This window comes from Pleurodeles waltl, chromosome 3_2 (genome assembly GCF_031143425.1).
Source record: "Pleurodeles waltl isolate 20211129_DDA chromosome 3_2, aPleWal1.hap1.20221129, whole genome shotgun sequence".
Lineage (NCBI taxonomy): Eukaryota > Metazoa > Chordata > Amphibia > Caudata > Salamandridae > Pleurodeles > Pleurodeles waltl.
This window is the reverse complement of record NC_090441.1, coordinates 83,229,775-83,246,683: the sequence shown is the minus strand read 5'-3', so window position 1 is coordinate 83,246,683 and position 16,909 is coordinate 83,229,775. Positions and strand designations below refer to the sequence as shown.

Below are 16,909 nucleotides of genomic sequence, written 5' to 3'. Positions count from 1 at the left end.
AAAGTCCAATTTTAACACTTCCCTAAGCTCCTTTTTAGGGGGCGAGCGCAAAGCGATCCGTCCCCTGCAGTAATCTCTCTTTGGGATTTTAACCACGCCCATGTCACGTCAGTCACTTTCATTGGTTCGTGGGCTTGCCTTTTAAAATCTGTTTGCTTTCATTCATGAAAGGCATGCATACGTCATGCCTTTTCCGGTGTTTAGCCCACCTACACAGCACCGGTAAACTACTGAAAACATACGAGGCTCCATGTTTTCGGCATGGTTTCTGGACTACTTTTTATCTTCCACGCAGCGCAATCGTGCTGGGGTTTACATAGCGCGATCACGCTCTGTTTTTCGGTTTTCAATTTCAGCACGATTGCGCTGCATTTTACATGGCACGATCATGCTTTGTTTTTTTCTTTTAATTTGTGTGGCAAGAAATGTCCGGTTAGAAATTTACAACGTTAATAGCTCTAACTCGAGCAAATGCGAGACCCGTTGCATTGCAAATGCTTGTTAAACTCTTGCAGTGAAGACAGCAGGTCGGTCTTGGTGAGTGCCATAATGTTGAGCTCTGTCTAATGTACGGAGGTCTCTCAGACTGTTGTGAGCAAGAAGTCCTCGAATGGGACCTGGGGTGTTAAGTCACTCCTCCTTATTGTGCATATTTTAGTGTCTCAGGTGTTGTTAATCCCCTATTTGTTTTTGCCTTTGTCGCCGGCATACTCAACGCTTTTCTTGGAGCCCCTCTAGTATGCTCTTAGTCCTGCCACGTGTTGTCCGGGCACGACTGCATGTTAAGGTCAGGCATTTTTGGGGACAGCTCGCGGGGGCCTTTATCTCTGATCCACACTCTTCAAGTGGGTCACCACCAGCAATCACTGCACCGGGACACTCTCTGAAGGAGAGAAAGCGACCCACCTCTGTCCCCACCGCTCGAGCACCACTCACTGCTCCACCATGGCGTGCACGGGCTACTCTCTCTTTAGCCCCTTGCTGCTTCGCCCATCCATGTGACTTCACGAGAGCTTCTCCGCCACGTTGCTCAGGACCTCCGGCATCTCTGATGGCTCCTCTCCTCAATACTACTTATTTCATCTCCTGCGGGCTCCCCCAGCCACCATTCTCGTCAGCAATGTGGGGAGCCTGGGTGGATTATGCCCACACGGCCATGTTGTCTTGGCCACGCCTCTGAATTCAATATTTGAATAACCATTTTAATTTGCAGTGCTGTAAAGCAGAGATCTCAACCTCTCTCTTGTCAGATATATATTTTTTGCAACCTGGTTCTTGTTATTTTGCTTTTCCAATTATAGACAGGACTACAAGTGCCAGAATGTAATGTATCAACTACTCACACCTGAAATGTAAAAATGCGAGGTCACTGTGTAGAGTTAATGGATGATTTCTTCTACACATATGGAGCATGAAAGCCTTTTCCTTCATTGTTCCCACAAAGTATGTTTGTGTTTTCATACTGGAATAACAGGAACGTTCAGCAGCACTGCAATTTTAGTTTCCAAAATCCTTCTCTCATGTATAACAAGGGTGTCTGTGATACCAAAGCATTGTGGGGTTTGCAGGGAAGGGGACCAAGCACATGATTTTATTTAGCAGATGATGAGAACGCCAGGGAGCTGTAAGGGAATTATTGCTGAAAGGGGAGTCTGAAAGGCTTTACTGAATTGCAAAATGGGTTTAGTGCATATTAAAAAGAAACGTTGTGGTTACAATCCCTATGACTTTGCGGATCTGAGGGACTGGGTATCCAATTTTTTGTTGTTTTTAAGTTCGGTTTTAAATTTGACTTTTTTTTTATCGTTTTTCAGGAAAATATATATTTTTTTGTTTTGTGTACTCGAAAACAAAATACAAATATGATAAATAGAAGTTAGGTCTGCTAGTTTCACTATGGGCAGTCCATATATAGATTATAATAATTCATCCCACAAATATATATATTTACTGGATGTAGTGGAGTGGGGAGACTTGGTGGGGCCCCATCAGCATATCTTGCAGGTGGCCCCCCTCAAGTTTTGTTAAATGCACCTCAAAAACAAAGTCCTTTGATCAACTGACAGTGACCTAAAACTAACTGCAGTACAATTACGAGCATGTGGTGGAAAAGTCAAGTCGTGAACTTCAACAAGGTGCTTTGATGAGCAAAGTAAAGGGGAAATGCTAATTTCACGTTGAAACAGTCAACTATGCCAATGTACCAAAAGAGCTATTTTCTGCCCTTTACATTAAAGTCTCCCGTCAAGAGATACACAGACAAAGACAAAGAATAAACGAATTGTAAAAAAAAAGAAGAACATTGACAGAGTTCTGAAGGGATTTTGGAAAGTCCACAGAAGATGGAGTTTCAAAATATTTCTGCAGGATGGTGGTGTGTGACAAGGCCTCAAGGGCTGGCCTTCTTGGAGACACTGTTTTAGTCTTCATCTTGTTGTAAAGATATAGCCTGGCACTCCCTAAAACTACTTACTTCTTCAAATAGTTCAAGAATTGATACAGTCTAAGAAGCATGAAGAATGTAAAAAAAAAGGAAAATCTGTCGAGCCAGGAAAACCCTCTTGGAATTTAACAGTCTAGGCAGAGTCATAATTCGAAAAGAGGTAGAATTTCCTGGAGAGCTCAGTCAAGGAAGTTTTGGAGCGCGGATCTCACTACCAAGAACAATTGCGAACAACTGAACATTTCCTCTGACACAAACAGCAATTTTCGGAGAATTCGGAGGCAAAAAGAATATAGGTAGCAAAGGATGAAAGTTCCATCTTATCATGGACCATTTAAGGGTCGAAGCTGTGACCCATGGCTTGCCCTTTGCTACGCCTGACACTGCCTTTGCGACCCCTGGCCTCAGAGGTGGCAAATTCAGTGCCAGGAACACAGTGGCAGCTCTCCTTATGTAGGGTGACCAGACTGGTTTTTAGAGGACTGTCCCGGTGTCCCGACGCTTTTCTTAATTTTAAATAAATGTCCCGGTTTTTGGGACAAAGGTCAGGTCATCTAGGGAAGCATAAGTTAAAGAGGCCTACAATGTATGAAATAATTAAAGTAATTTATCTGTTACTGTCAGGCAACACAGTCCCCTGTCTGCTCCCAGTAGAGATAGATAGGGAGTAGGAAGCAGACAGAAGTGGGTGGGGGGGGGCGGGTTGGGGTGCACAGTGGTAGGTCAAGCCATAGCTAATTTTATATATGTGGTATTGTAACTATGTGTGTGTGTGTGTATATATATATATATATATATATATATAAAAACATACACATGTATATGCACACATTCACAAAGCTACGCAAAAACACAGGACAGACCAGGTACAAAAGTGAGAGTTCTTGAGTTGTTGTTTTTTTATGTCTGACCTGTCCCGGTTTTTGCTACTCAAAATCTGGTCACCCTATCTTTATGGACGTCATCTGGGACTCGCTCTCTGTTTTCTGTCAAATTTGTATTACACTAAGAGTGAATAATAACATATTATTCACTATTAGTGTACTAAAAATGAAGTACAGTTACCTGGAGTACACCCCTCCATGGCAGTTGAAGTAAGTAAACAATGCTTTTAAATGCATGTGGTGTGCGTGATTGCAGGTGAGAGAGAGCACGTACATGTGAATTTGTGTGTATGCATAAGAATGTGTGCATGAGTGAAAGTAGAGGTTAAAGGGTATGTGTCACTTCCGCTACCCCTGGCATTTCGGTGAATTGACGTCCATGCATCTTATTTAGGGAAAAAAGAAAGACCCAATTGTCTATCCCAGTGGTTTCCAACCTTTTGACTTCTCTGGACCCCCACTTTATCATTACTGAAACCAGGGGACCCCCACTGAATTCTTATTGGGAACCTGGGGACCCTCCATTGAGTCATTACTGAAAGTTGGGGACCTAATCTGTGAATATTATTTCATTTTCTAAGCAGTCGCGGACTCCCTAAGGAGGCTCCACGGACTCCCAGGGGTCCGCAGACCACAGGTTGGGAACCTCTGGTCTATCCCATTCCTTCCAACTAGGAAAAACAGCTATGGAGAAGCTCTGGAAGGGAGCAATACATCACTCACATGCGCTGCTCTGCGCCCTGAAACTTAGGCGGGCAACTTTTTCCAGAACCTTAATCACTGAGAAAAGTTGTCTGAGAGGCCGTGGCAAGCAGTATGTTCCAGAACCTTCCCACTGTCACTAAATTAAGGCGTCCTGTAAATCAGGTGCTAGCTGTAAACACGAAAGCACACAAATAAGGGTGAGAAAGGCATCCATCCTATTTCTAAATAAGGGGGCTTGTTTTTATGTTACACTACTATTAACTAAACAAAATAAGACAAGCAACTGGAATTAATCTACCTATTGAAGACTAACTTTCCACCTTGAGAGTTGCTTATATCATAATGTAATACTGATATCGCAACAAAGGTCCCACCTGAGAAATGTGTTACCCGCTGGCAGCAGATTTTCATTGCGAATGTGGCTAAAAAAGGGATAGAGGGGAAAAAAAGCAGATGTGATTCAAACATCAGAGGAAACATACACAGAAGGTGCTAGGATGATGGCGCTACAGACTTCAGTTAAAAATGGCTCAGAAGAATGAATAGCTTCAGAGCCAATGTGCTCCCAAATTAAATCTTTAAGGCTAATCGAGCATCATAGGGCCAAAGCCTAAAAATCATCTTTCAAGCAACAAGCACTCTGATCAGCCCTTCATCATCATCTTGTACAAAAACAGGTGATCCGTAGAATTACTGGGCACTAAGTGTAATTGATGCTGAGACCACAGACTTGACCAAGCTCATTCTTAGATATGTGCAGCAGTGGATGAATGTCAAGGACCCATTGAAACCTGTTCAAGGAGGCATCAGACCAGGCCTGTCCACTGAAGCCCAAACACTCATGACACATTAACTTGTGGAGAATTAGTTACAAAAAATGCCACTGATCACAACATTCCAGGACATTTCACCAGCATCCGACTGAGCACATCATGCCACCTTGTGGAAAAGATGAGAACGAAAGAAAAGAATGATGCCCACAATAAAGGTACATTATGGCCAACTCATCAGAACAATTCACACATCTATGGGGTTAAGCAATGCTACATTATACCTGCATGTCTCTTGACTACACAGTAATGCATACCTCCTTCTAGCAACAATGGAGATAACATAATACATTCCTGCCACAAGTGGCAAGAATACCTCATTAATTACTTTGCTTCTCTCCTTCCTTAGCCCTCAGTACAGCAAGCATCTCCCTCCTTCATTTTCACTGTAGTGGAAGAAGCAGCTATTTATACGAACACCTCACTTAACTGAACTGCCTTCTTTGAACACAGAAACTGGACTAAGAATCCAGCTGATGTAAAGTTTGCAGAAATAGAAAGTGTCTGTTATGTAACCAAGAAACCCCTTGTAAGCATAGTGCTGGCTCATTTGGGAAGTGCATATTAATCCATCCATATAATCTATGGTGAACAGTTCAATTATCTTCCCATATTAATAAAATAGTTTTGAAGGATTTTCAGTGGACGAGAGCTACTATTTGTGTAATTTTAACCAGAATTCCTTAGATTATTATAATAAATATTTAGCCATGGCTGTTCAAAGTGTAGCACCACCACCCATATCTTTCCTGTGGAAGGATGAGTCAATGTTGTGGGAATACTGGCGGGAGTCCTTTGAAACATACTTGGGAGTAATTGGTGGAGAAGTGTTCACACTGAGTAGAAAATGTTCAAACACAGTCCGGACGTTGAAGGAAGAAAGATTTTTAAAATACTTCCAAAACTTAATTTGTAGTCTGCTGAAAACAATGATTCAGCAGATATGGATGAAAGGTTGGATTATGAATATGAGATAGCTACGAGAGCATTAGATGAAAAATTTTCTCCAGGGTACAATTATCAGGAGAATCTATTGAACAATATGTGGCTCATCTTCGAACATTGGCATCAACTTGCAAATTAAAGGGCCTGTGTAAAAAATTCTAAAGAGCATTTAATCAACAGTACCAACAATTTAAAAATGTAAGAAAAACTATTAGCTTTAAAAGATCCCTCTTTGGATAAATCAATGACTGTTGCCAGGAGAATGGAAAACACTTCACGTTATGTAGAAGAACTGAGTGATAGACAAATTAGAAAAAAAAGTCAGTGGAAACACAAAGTGTGAATGTTATGGAATAATATGTTGGAAAAAAGGAAAGACAAAAAGGAAAAAATGCAGAATAGGTCAGATTGATAACATTGTCATAGAGGCGGTAACACAAAACACAGCTTTATCAAGCAACTGTCCGACAGTGAAGCAAGATGTTTCAGTTATAAGAGGAGTGGGCGATGTTTAAGGGCGTGTAAAGTGGAGTAGAAAAAAATGATGTTAATATAGGACATAAATACAGTGTCACTAATAACTACAGTAGTGATGATACAGAAGACAATAAAGTGGAAATTCGAGCTGTTTCAGAATGCGATTCAGTTGCGTAAAGTGTTGGTAAATATGGTTCTACTAAGTGTAAAGTCAAAGTGGGACCTGCCACAGTGAAATTATATGCAGATTCATGTTCTCCTTATACTGTAACTGAAGAGGCTGTATGGAAAAGAGTAGGTGGTAAGAAACTGGTGTTGAACCAGTAGGCTACTGTGGAGTTCAATTACCAATGAAATGTTATTTTTGGGCGGAGTTAGAATATAAGAACAGGAAAACTTGTGGAAAAGTATATGTCATTGTTGGACCTGACATCCTTGGCTTGGCTTCCCCCAACTTTTTGCCTTCGATTCTCCACCTGTTTTTTCAGACTTATTTTTTGCTGGACTTAGGACTCTGCACACTTTTTCCACTGCTAACCAATGTTAAAGTGCTTGTGTTCTCTCCCTGGCTTACACCCAACTGGCATATTTAATATACTTGTAAGTCCCTAGAAAAGTGATACTACCTGTTCCCAGGGCCTGTAAATTAAATGCTGTGAGTGGGCCTGCAGCACTGATTGTGCCACCGACTTAAGAAGCCTTTAAACATGTCTCAGGCCTGGCACTGCAGCCTGTGTGTTCAGTTTTAAACTGCCATTTCAGTATGGAAAAATACATCTTTTGCAAGACCTAAACATTCCTTTTTAAATCATATGCCACCCCTAGGGTAGGCCCTAAACAACTTATGGGGCAGGGTGCAGTGCATTTAAAAAGATTCACATGTACTTTTAACTTTTACATGTCCTGGTAGTGAAAAACTCTTACATTCGTTTTTAACTACTGCAAGGCCTGCCTCTCCCATTGGAGAACACTGGGTTACCGTTTTACATTTAATAAGGGATAACTTTCAATTTGGAGCAAGTAGGACTGTTGAGTTTTGTGCCTAAAGAATTGTGGTTTATAGAAAAAGTTACTTACCTTTGGTAACACCTTATCTGGTAGAGACATGTTCTAGTTGCAGATTCCTAACCTTAGAATTTCCCCCAGGCATCAGTCTGGATCCGGAGATTTTTCTTGAACAGTACCCCTGCGTGCTGTCAGGTGGCGTCGGGTGGCTCCACATACGTCATCGTGCTCACCGAACAGGACATTTAGGTGCCACCCTGGTGTGCTGATGTCAGTTTCTTTTCACAACTTTCCACACCAGAAACGCAGAGCCAAGAAGAACAATGACTGCTGGTGCGTCAAAACTAAGGTCCTAAAAAACAAAGTCCCTGTCCCTATAAATCATTTCGCACAGCGGGAGGATAGGTGGGTTAGTAAGGAATCTGCAACTAGCATAGGTCTGTCTTTACCTGATAAGGTGTCACTGAAGGTACGTAACTTGTTCATGTGATAGAGACTTCTAGTTGCAGATTCCTTACCTTAGAATAGATACTCAAGCATTACCATCCCAGGAGGTGGGTCTGGGAACCAAGATCATACTAGGAAGTCCTGCAGGACTGAATGGGCAAATTACCCATCCCTTCTGACCTGACTGTCCAGGCAGTGGCAAGCAGTACCCTTAAGGAATCCACTAACAATAGGAGACTTAAACAAAGAGGGTTGGTCAGGTAATCTCAGAAATGCAGAGATAGCAAACAAATAACCTTTGAGGGTGCCCAAGGCAGAGCCCTGCTGGGCCAAAGAAAGTACGAACAAGAGGACCTCGGAAAGAGGACCAGAGAAGGGGGGGTCAACAAACTTGTCTGTGCTTCATGCCCTGCTCCTGCTACAGAAGATCCTCCTGAAGGGGCAGTCTGATCAGAGGATTGATGGCCATGCTCAACCGCTCAGGATCCCAGACTCTTTGTGCCCAGTCTGAAGCCACAAGTATTACTTTGTCCCGGTTGTTCTTGATCTACCTTGAGAACTCTGGGCAGAAGTGGTATGGGCGGAAAGGTGTACAGGAGGCCCGAGCTCCACTCATGATGAAAAGCATCACCGACTGAGTGCTGCCTTCAAAACTCAAACGCGGAAAACTGCTGCTATTATGCATTCCCTGCAGAGGTGAACAGATCTAACCAAGGCTCTCCCCACTGCTGAAAGGGACCTTGCACAACCTCCGGATGGAGATGCCATCCGTGATCAACCAGGCACTGTTGGCTGAGTTAATCTACTCTGGTTTTCAGAGAGGCGCTAGGTGTTGAACCACCCGGGAAATGCCCTAATGTTCTAGCCATGTTCAGAGGAGTGCAGAGCCTCCTGACAAAGGGCAACGACCCTACCCCGCCCTGCCTGTTGCAGTACCACATGGCAGTGGTATTGCCCATGAACACCTGCACTACTTTCTCAGTGAGAAAGGGAAGAACTGCTTTCAATGCCAGTCTGGTCGCCTGGAGCTCCAATAGGTTGATGTGGAGTCCGGGCTCCGCCGGAGACCAGATGCCTCTGATCTCTGCCTCGCCCAGGGGCCACCCATCCCAGAGTGTCACACTACTGTCAGATCTGGCTGGGGAAGTGAGAGGGATCTGCGTCTGACCCAATCGCGGTTCATTAGCCACCACTGCAGATCTTACACAGTTCCATCCGAGATATAGACAATGTCGGAGAGATTTCCCTGACGCTGCACCCACTAGAACTTCAGGTCCCACTGCAGAGCCCACATATGCCATCTAGCATAATTCACCAGCAGGATGCAAAATGTCATGAGGCCCAGCAGCCTCAGAGTCATTCTCAACGAAATCCAGGATAGAGACTGAACCATGGGTATCATAGCCTGAATATCCTGGACTCGCGGCTTGGGAGGATAAGCCTGAAACTGTCCAGAACAGCTCTGATGAAAGGGCGCATCTGAGAGGGAGTCAGGTGTGACTTTGGCATGTTTATAGTGAAACTCAGAGAATGCAGGAGATCTGCCTTAGTCTGAAGGTGGGAGATGCAGCCTGGGACAAGCCTGCCGTCAACAGCCAGTCGTGGAGGTAGGGGAAGACTGAAACCCCTGAACTGCGCAGATGAGTTGCGACCACTGCCATCTCGTTGGTAAACACCTGAGGGGCACTGGTAACTGTAGGATGCTGGCTCTCTATATAGTATTTGAAAAAGACATGCACTGTGCAAAGAGTCTAAACAACTCCACTTTGGCATCCAGAGGTAAAAAGCAGACCACCTAATGCTTTGGTTTTGTGTAGTGTGGGCGAGCAGTTAGGCTTATCCTGGAGGTGTGCTAAGCATTCGTTGTACTCGCAGTATCAATAAATGTGGACACACACTCAAAAGAAACATTCAAGACATTTACAAAAATACTTCAGATTTTTATAAAATGTTTAAGACCAAGATCATCAAAATGAGGTAAGAACTTTTTAAGTTATGATTTTTCAAATGTTAGCAAAAAATTTCTTTTTGTGCGTAATTACGCACCATAGGAATCAATGGGAGAAGTCTTTCAAAATGCATATAAAATCAGGCAATGCTCTCACAAGTGTCACCTTCTGTTTTTAGGTCAAGGTCGTTGAGATATCCTGTGGGCCAGCTGAAGAAAGTTCAGGTGGTTCCCAGTTCAAGCAGGAGCAGAGGGTGAAAATCTTGGAGCTAGTGCAGAAGCGAGGGACACCACCTGGAAACACACTGCACAGGTGCACTTAAAGGTAAGTCCGGTGGGTCCCCTTGAAGTGTATGGATTGCAAGGGGTGAGGGACTCCTAGAGCACAGCTGGTTCTCTGATGCAGGGGCTAGGGAGGCTGGGTGCCGTGCACATAGGTCGGCCAAGGGTCATGAGTCAAGTAGTCTTTGGAGCCAGGTGCAGGTCACTTTGAGGATGGATTGCAGTTAAGCAGGGTCACTCGGGGTGGTTCTTCAGTGTCCTGAAGTCCCTCGACTGGTGCTTGCTTCTGGGCCTTGAAGAGTCCAGAGTGGACTTTTCTTCTGGGTGTACCACATTGGGGGTCCAGGCACATCTGAGCCACTGGAGGTCGCAGTGCCAAACTTGGCACACTGGCAGGGTTTGTCCTTCAGGCCCGTTGGGTGGAATTTGGTCGGACTGTTCTGTCTGGTTCATTAGTCAGCGCCGGTCAGTGAACTGGACTTCACTGGTTTCTTGCCTGCAGGGTGCAGAAAGTGATGCCTTCTCAGAGGGAGGTCCTCTGGGATTTCTTAGAGTCTTTCCGGTGTCCAGTTGACCCTTCAGGGCCAATTGTCGAGTACTGGGTACAGCAGGCAAGGTTTGGAGCCTTTTTCTTCTTTCGGCAGCACTTCTGTTCTTGAGCCTTGGGCCTTCTTTGTTGCTGGTCTTCTTGGGCCCATCGAGTCTTATATGCAGGTCTACGGATGTCCACTAAATACTGCCTTTAGTGGGCATTAAGGGGAGTGCCTGGTAGTGGCCAATTAGACACCTACCTTAGGGTGGCTACAACCACTATGTGACCACTTCCTGTGGGAAATGGGTCACATCCCAAAACCTGATTAGCTATTTTCATGCCATCCAAGATGGAGGAAAATGAAATGGAGTGGTCAACTCGCCAGCCACAACTGAGAGGTGGTGCAGGCTGAAGGGAGGCAGTTCTCCTATACTAATTTTTCCCACCGGTTTTCCCGCTCAAGGTGGGGGGAAAAAACATTGTGTGGCCATCTGCTGCAAGCAGCAGAGGCGTGGGTTAAACCTCAGAGGTGGCAAGGCATTTGAAGCTTCTGGGGCAGGATGCCTGCCTGTGGGAGGAGGTGTAACACCTCCACCCAGGAAAGGCTTTGTGTTCTGGCTCCTGAGAGCAAAGGCTCTCACCCCTGGAGTCCAGACTTGTGTCTGGTGGTGACAGGCTGGCTAGGACCAGCCAGCAGCTATGCCAGGGGTGGTACATTTGCAGGGGGCACCTGTAGGGTGCCCTCTGAGTACATATTATAACAAATCAAACAGTGGCATCAGTGTGGGTTTATTATTCTGAGTTGTTTGAATATTCAGAGAGGCCATAATCTAGCTGGGGAACTCGTAATGACCAGTGGGAAGTTTGAGGTGGTACGACCGATGCCAGTTCAGATCTGATAACGGATTTATGGATGCCCCCTGGAGCAGAGGCGGAAACTGATGCTGCGGAACGAAAGTGGTCCCCTGCTAACCCACATGGGGCCCGAACGTGCTCCAGTGGAGTCTGACTGCCCAAAGATGAGGTGCATGGCCTCATAAAACTGTCTAAGTTGGGCAGGTCTTGCTCTGGCTCCTGGAAACTCATTGAGGGGTTGAGTCAACCCAGATGCAGGTTCCCAGGACAGAGGCCTAGAGTACCGATGCTCCCTTCCCCTCGTAGGCTGATGGACAGGGTGGAGTTGAAGAATGCTTGTTCTTCTTCGACTTCTTCTTGTACCTCAACCAACCCAACCGTCCCGAGGACCTGGAGTGGTATGAAGATGAAGGGAGGCTCCACGACAGTTCTCAGGTCCTTCCTCTCAACCAAGATCAGGAGGGACGCAGAGCTGAGCACCGGGCTGCAAGGAGCTTCAGGGACCATCCCCTCAAAGCCTTAAGATTCATGGACCTGCAGTTGGAGCACAACTTCGTGTTGTGGTCACGCTCCAGACACCACAAGCACACAAAGTGCAAATACGTAACGGACATCTCCAGATGACAGGATCCACAGGGCTTGAACTCGGTCTTATGTGAAGATATCCTCGACGGACCAGGAGTGTAGACACTCAAAAATCTTCATCAAAAAGTTTAAAAAGACCAGTCAAAACGTGACTGAGGGGTAGCTCTTCTTTGGATCAGCGGTGTCTGGTACGGAAAGAAAATAACTGATTTCAGCGCGCCAGGGTGGCACCTATAAAGGACCCACGACATGTCTAGCATGCACAATGTCGATGACGGACAGACGGACGGGGAGGCAACCAACGCCACCTGACAGCGCACAGGGGTACTGCTTGAGAAAAATCTCTGGATACAGACTGACCCCAGGGATACATTTTAAAGTAAGGAATCTGCAACTAGAATTCTCTATCAGATACCCTTTTCAAAGCTAAATTCTGATTTTAGGTCTCAATTCGGAAAAAGCCACTTTTAGAAAGTTGTCTTTTTCTTGTCTCAACTATTTGGTGTTCTGTGTCACACGACCAGGTGGAAGAGGCAGTTAGTCTTTGTGTATTTCTCCCAGACAGCAACACAAAGGGAGAATAGGTGTTGGGAGGATGGGCCATCCATGTGATGTACGTGTGTTATGTGACAGCTGTCCCCCTTATTGTGACAGAGACTCAGCACACTCACAGAGGGTTTCACACTAGTCTTTTGTGTCACCGGGCAAGATGGGGCAATGGCACGGAGGAAGGAAATTCTAGACACCTCTGTAGGGGGAGGACTCAAGCAGCTTTTCCTACTTCAAAGTTGGCACAGGTATAAAAAGTGGACCCTCAGACGCAACTCCTCAGATCATTTCTGGACCTGCAGACTCTGCCAGGAAGAAGGACTGCCTAGCTGTTAAGCTTGCCCTGCTGACCTGCCTGCTGACCAAGGACTGCTTTGCTGCCCAGGCCTGCTGTTGCAGCTGCAGGACACTTTTACTGTTGTGAGCAGCCCTGCTGAATCCAGCCTGCCTCTGAGGATTCTGGAATCCAAGAAAATCCCAAGGGTTAGTTGGCTGGTCCCCTGCTCAAGGCTACAGGGACATAACAGGCTTCTGTAGGAAGATGGCTCTCTATATAGTGCACTAAAATAAAGTGCACTGTGCAGAGAGTCTAGTGGATCCCCAATTGATATTGCAGAGGCAAACGTGGATAGGACTAATGCTCTATTGTGTGGTAGTGTGGGTGAGCAGATAGGCTTATCAGAGGGTAGTGCTAAGCATTTGTTGTACTTACAGAGGCAATAAATGAAACACACCTCAAAGAATAAATACGAGACCAATTTAGAAAAATAACATTTATTTTTATATATGTTTCAAACACAAGAACTTCGTAGTCAGATAAGTAGATCTACAAGCATAAATACTTTGCAGTTTCAAAAATCAACAAAGTGGAATTTTTCAGTTCAGCAATGTTAACCTATGCGAGGAAAACAAGAATGCAGTTTTTCAGGTAAATACATGACTTACAAATTCAGTCTTTGGGGTTTTAGGTCACCACCAGGCAAGGTTTAAATCAGTACCAAGAGTGCACCCACAGTGGCACAGGGGTGGCCGGTTGCAGAGGTCAAACTTAGATTTGGTGCCTAATGTTAACCAATGGAGAATGAGGATGAACGAAGATGCTCTGCTCACGGGTGAGTAAAGCGGTGGTCAGGGGTCTATCTCCTGGGGTTGAAGTAAGTACAATGATGGGACCACAAGGCAGCACCAAACTTACACCCTAAGCAGCACAGGGGCAGCCAGGTGCAGAGTGCTAATCCAGCATCGTGTGCCCAATGTTAACCAATGGGGGAGATCTGTTTCGGAAAAAGGCTGCAGACTCCGGCCAGGAGATTGAATGAAGAAAACCCACAGCTGCCCAACGTTATCTTTTGGTGCAGGATCGTCGAGGGCTGCAGACAGGCTGGTAGGGCTGTGCCAAGTCACTACGTGTCTGTAGTCTTCTCCGCTAGTGCGACTCTGTAGTGTGTGGCTCTTCTTAGGTCATCAGGAATCTGAGACCCAAAGTTCGGGGGTGCCACCGAAATATTGAATTTAGGGGAATCACAGAGAGTGCCAGGTGGTAGCCAATGAGCTACTCACCTTTAGGGTGACTACATCCTTTTTATGACCACTTCTGTTGGGAAGTGGGCATAACCCTAACCCCAGTGTTGTCTTGTTCAAACAAGATGGAGAAATGTAAAAAGTAGTGTCTACTTCAGCTCGTCCACCTTAGGGGTGGGACTGGTATGAAGTGGGCACTCCTCCTTAACTAATTTTCCTGCCTGTGCTGCGGCCAAAAGTGGGGTCAGTACAGGGGGGTTGGTCAACTCCATCACCTGGAGAGACCTGGGTTGCATTACAACCAAGGCAAGGCCTTTGAAGCTCCCTGCCCTGGAATGTCCATCCTGCTTGGGAAAAGAGGTCACACATCTGCCCAGAGCAGGCCTTTGTCATGAGCCCTCAAGAGCATTGGCTCTCACATAAGGGGGCCAGAACTCTGCCTAAGGGGGCTGCCCTGGTTTTGACCAGTATCCACGGTAGGCATTGGTAGGTTTTCAGGGGGCAACTCTAAGGTGCCCTCTGAGTGCATTTATTAATAAATCCATCACTGGATTCAGTGAGGATTTATTAATACAAGATGTTTGATACCAAACATCCCTTTCTTCAGTGAAAACATCAAGTAGCTGTAAGTAACTTGCAATGACCAGTGTCCAGCACATGTACTTAAAATGGCTTCCGTGTTCACTATGTCTGAGAATCGACAAAGACATAGCAGGGGCATGTATGTTCATGCAGGTATGACCTCACATGCAATATAATGCACCCTGCCTTTAGGGCTGACTTGCATGTATTGCATGCAGTCTAAAGGGGACAAGGCACCCAGGCTGTGTGGCATGTTGAGTTTTCATTTTAGTTCTGCACCAAGACATGCAGCCTGTGAAAGCAGCACTGTGTACACTTAGTGAGATGTTCCCTTAGGGTGGCACAATTTGTGCTGCAGTCCTCAGGAGCCTTCCTTTAGTACACCATGCACTAGGTACCAGGGATACCATCTACTAGGAACTTACAGTGGTAGGTAAAAGTTTCCTAATTGGGAAAAATTACTGTGCAGTTTTGGGGGAAAGAGTTTTGGCACTGGGGACCTGTTTTGCAGGGACCCAGTCAGTCGAACTTGCACCAGAAAACAGGCAAAAAGTATGTGTGTGTGTCAGGGGAGGGGTGACAATGTCAAAAAGGCCGCTTTCCTACAGCTTCTTTGACACTGAAGCAACTCATTGCATCTCGATACAGCCTGCATTCAACTCCAGCCCAGCGTGACGCAGCTCGTCCTCAAAGCTGATGCATTGCAAGTCCTTGTAAGCCCCAGAGCCTGCTATTGTGATTTGGACCTGGTCTTGTGTGACAAGGTAACCATGGGTGGCGTTTTTTGCTTCCTAGCACTTGATTTTCATAAAATTTTCAAAATTGCACTTCTCCAGTTTTACTAATTGGATTATTTTGTTTTGGTATCAAATAATTTATTAAAATATATTCTATTTCTAAATTGGTTTTGGATTTTTCTTGTGCTGTGTTTTCACTTTATTACTGTTTGAAGTGCTGTATAAATACTTTACACATTGCCTCTAAATTAAGCTTTGACTGCTCTTGTGACAAGGTATCAGAGGGTTAAGCCCAGGTAGATGTGGGGTTTGTTTGTGTTTCACCCTGAGAAGGATTGTGGTTGTTGCTTGAGTAGAAAGAAAATACATTATTTTGCTGGAGAGAGCAGTATGATTTGAGAGTGATACTTAACCCTAATCATCTTGAACAACTTTTACTAACAAAGAACAGGAATATGAATAAGTGGATAAGTAAGCTGTCAAATATGTTAATCTTGAAGCACAGCTCATGTACCAAGGGTCACAAGGTGAGGAATGTTCCTTTAGCCTTCAGCACTGTCTTAAAGCAAGAATTGGAAGGCTTGCGTGCCATTGGGGGGGGTCATCGAACTAATTAAATCATCTGAGTGGCTTAGTCGTATAGTTTTAGCAAAGAAATTGAATGGAACGATAAGAATATGTGTTGACTTTTGAGATTTGAATGAAAATATTTTTGTAGATCGACATCCATATATCAACAAAATGTTGATGAGTGTAAAAGGAGCTTTGCATTTATCCTTATTGGATCTTTCCAGTGCTTACCATCAGGTTTGTTTACATTCTGAATCTAAACCGCTTACGTCCTTTATAATACAGGATGGAGTGTACCACTTTATACGAATGCCTTTTACATCAGCCTCAGCTGTGTTTGACTGTGTTATGCAGAAACTGTTAGGGGATCTAAAAAATATGTTATTTTTTCACGATGATGGGTTGGTGTGGGGATTGATTGAAGAAGAACATGATGGTATAGTGCATAAGGTCCTAATGAGATCTGAAGATGCTGGACTCACCGCAAGCCTAGAGAAATGTACATTTAATGTTAATGAAGTGGAATATTTGGAACATACACTTTCATGTGGCGGTGGCACAATTAAACTGAAACTGGTGGAGCATATTGAAAAAAATCACAGTCCCTGAAGGACAAGGATCAGTTGAGCTCCGTCTTGGGGTTAGCAGAATATTATGCTAAATTTGTGGACCATTTTGCTGATTGTGTTCAACCACTGACAGATTCTAATGACTCCTGTGGAGAAAAGAGCTAGTCTTTTAATTAAGAAATGGAATACAGTCCTAGGAACCAAATTGGCAAAAATCTCCTCCTTCCCCCAGGGTCTCATTCTGCTTCTCCTAAAAGGACCAAGAGCAAGCACCGACATGAGCCAAAGCATAGGAGGGGGCATTGTCCTGCTTCCCCTGTGCAGGCTCTCCTTGTCACCAAAGACCAGCCCCTGTGTCGCCACATCTGACACCTGTGGCAGTCATGGTTTGACCTGATCCCAGTGACTCAGGTAATGCTGTTCAGGGACAGCCTAGGTCACAA

General features: G+C 44.9%; 1 protein-coding gene across 6 annotated transcripts in view; it reads right to left on the bottom strand.

Annotated features, from left to right (window-relative positions):
• LOC138286506 (caspase-1-like) overlaps window positions 1–16,909 on the bottom strand; it is a 264,088-nt gene that overhangs the window by 104,834 nt on the left and 142,345 nt on the right. The window lies entirely within an intron of this gene.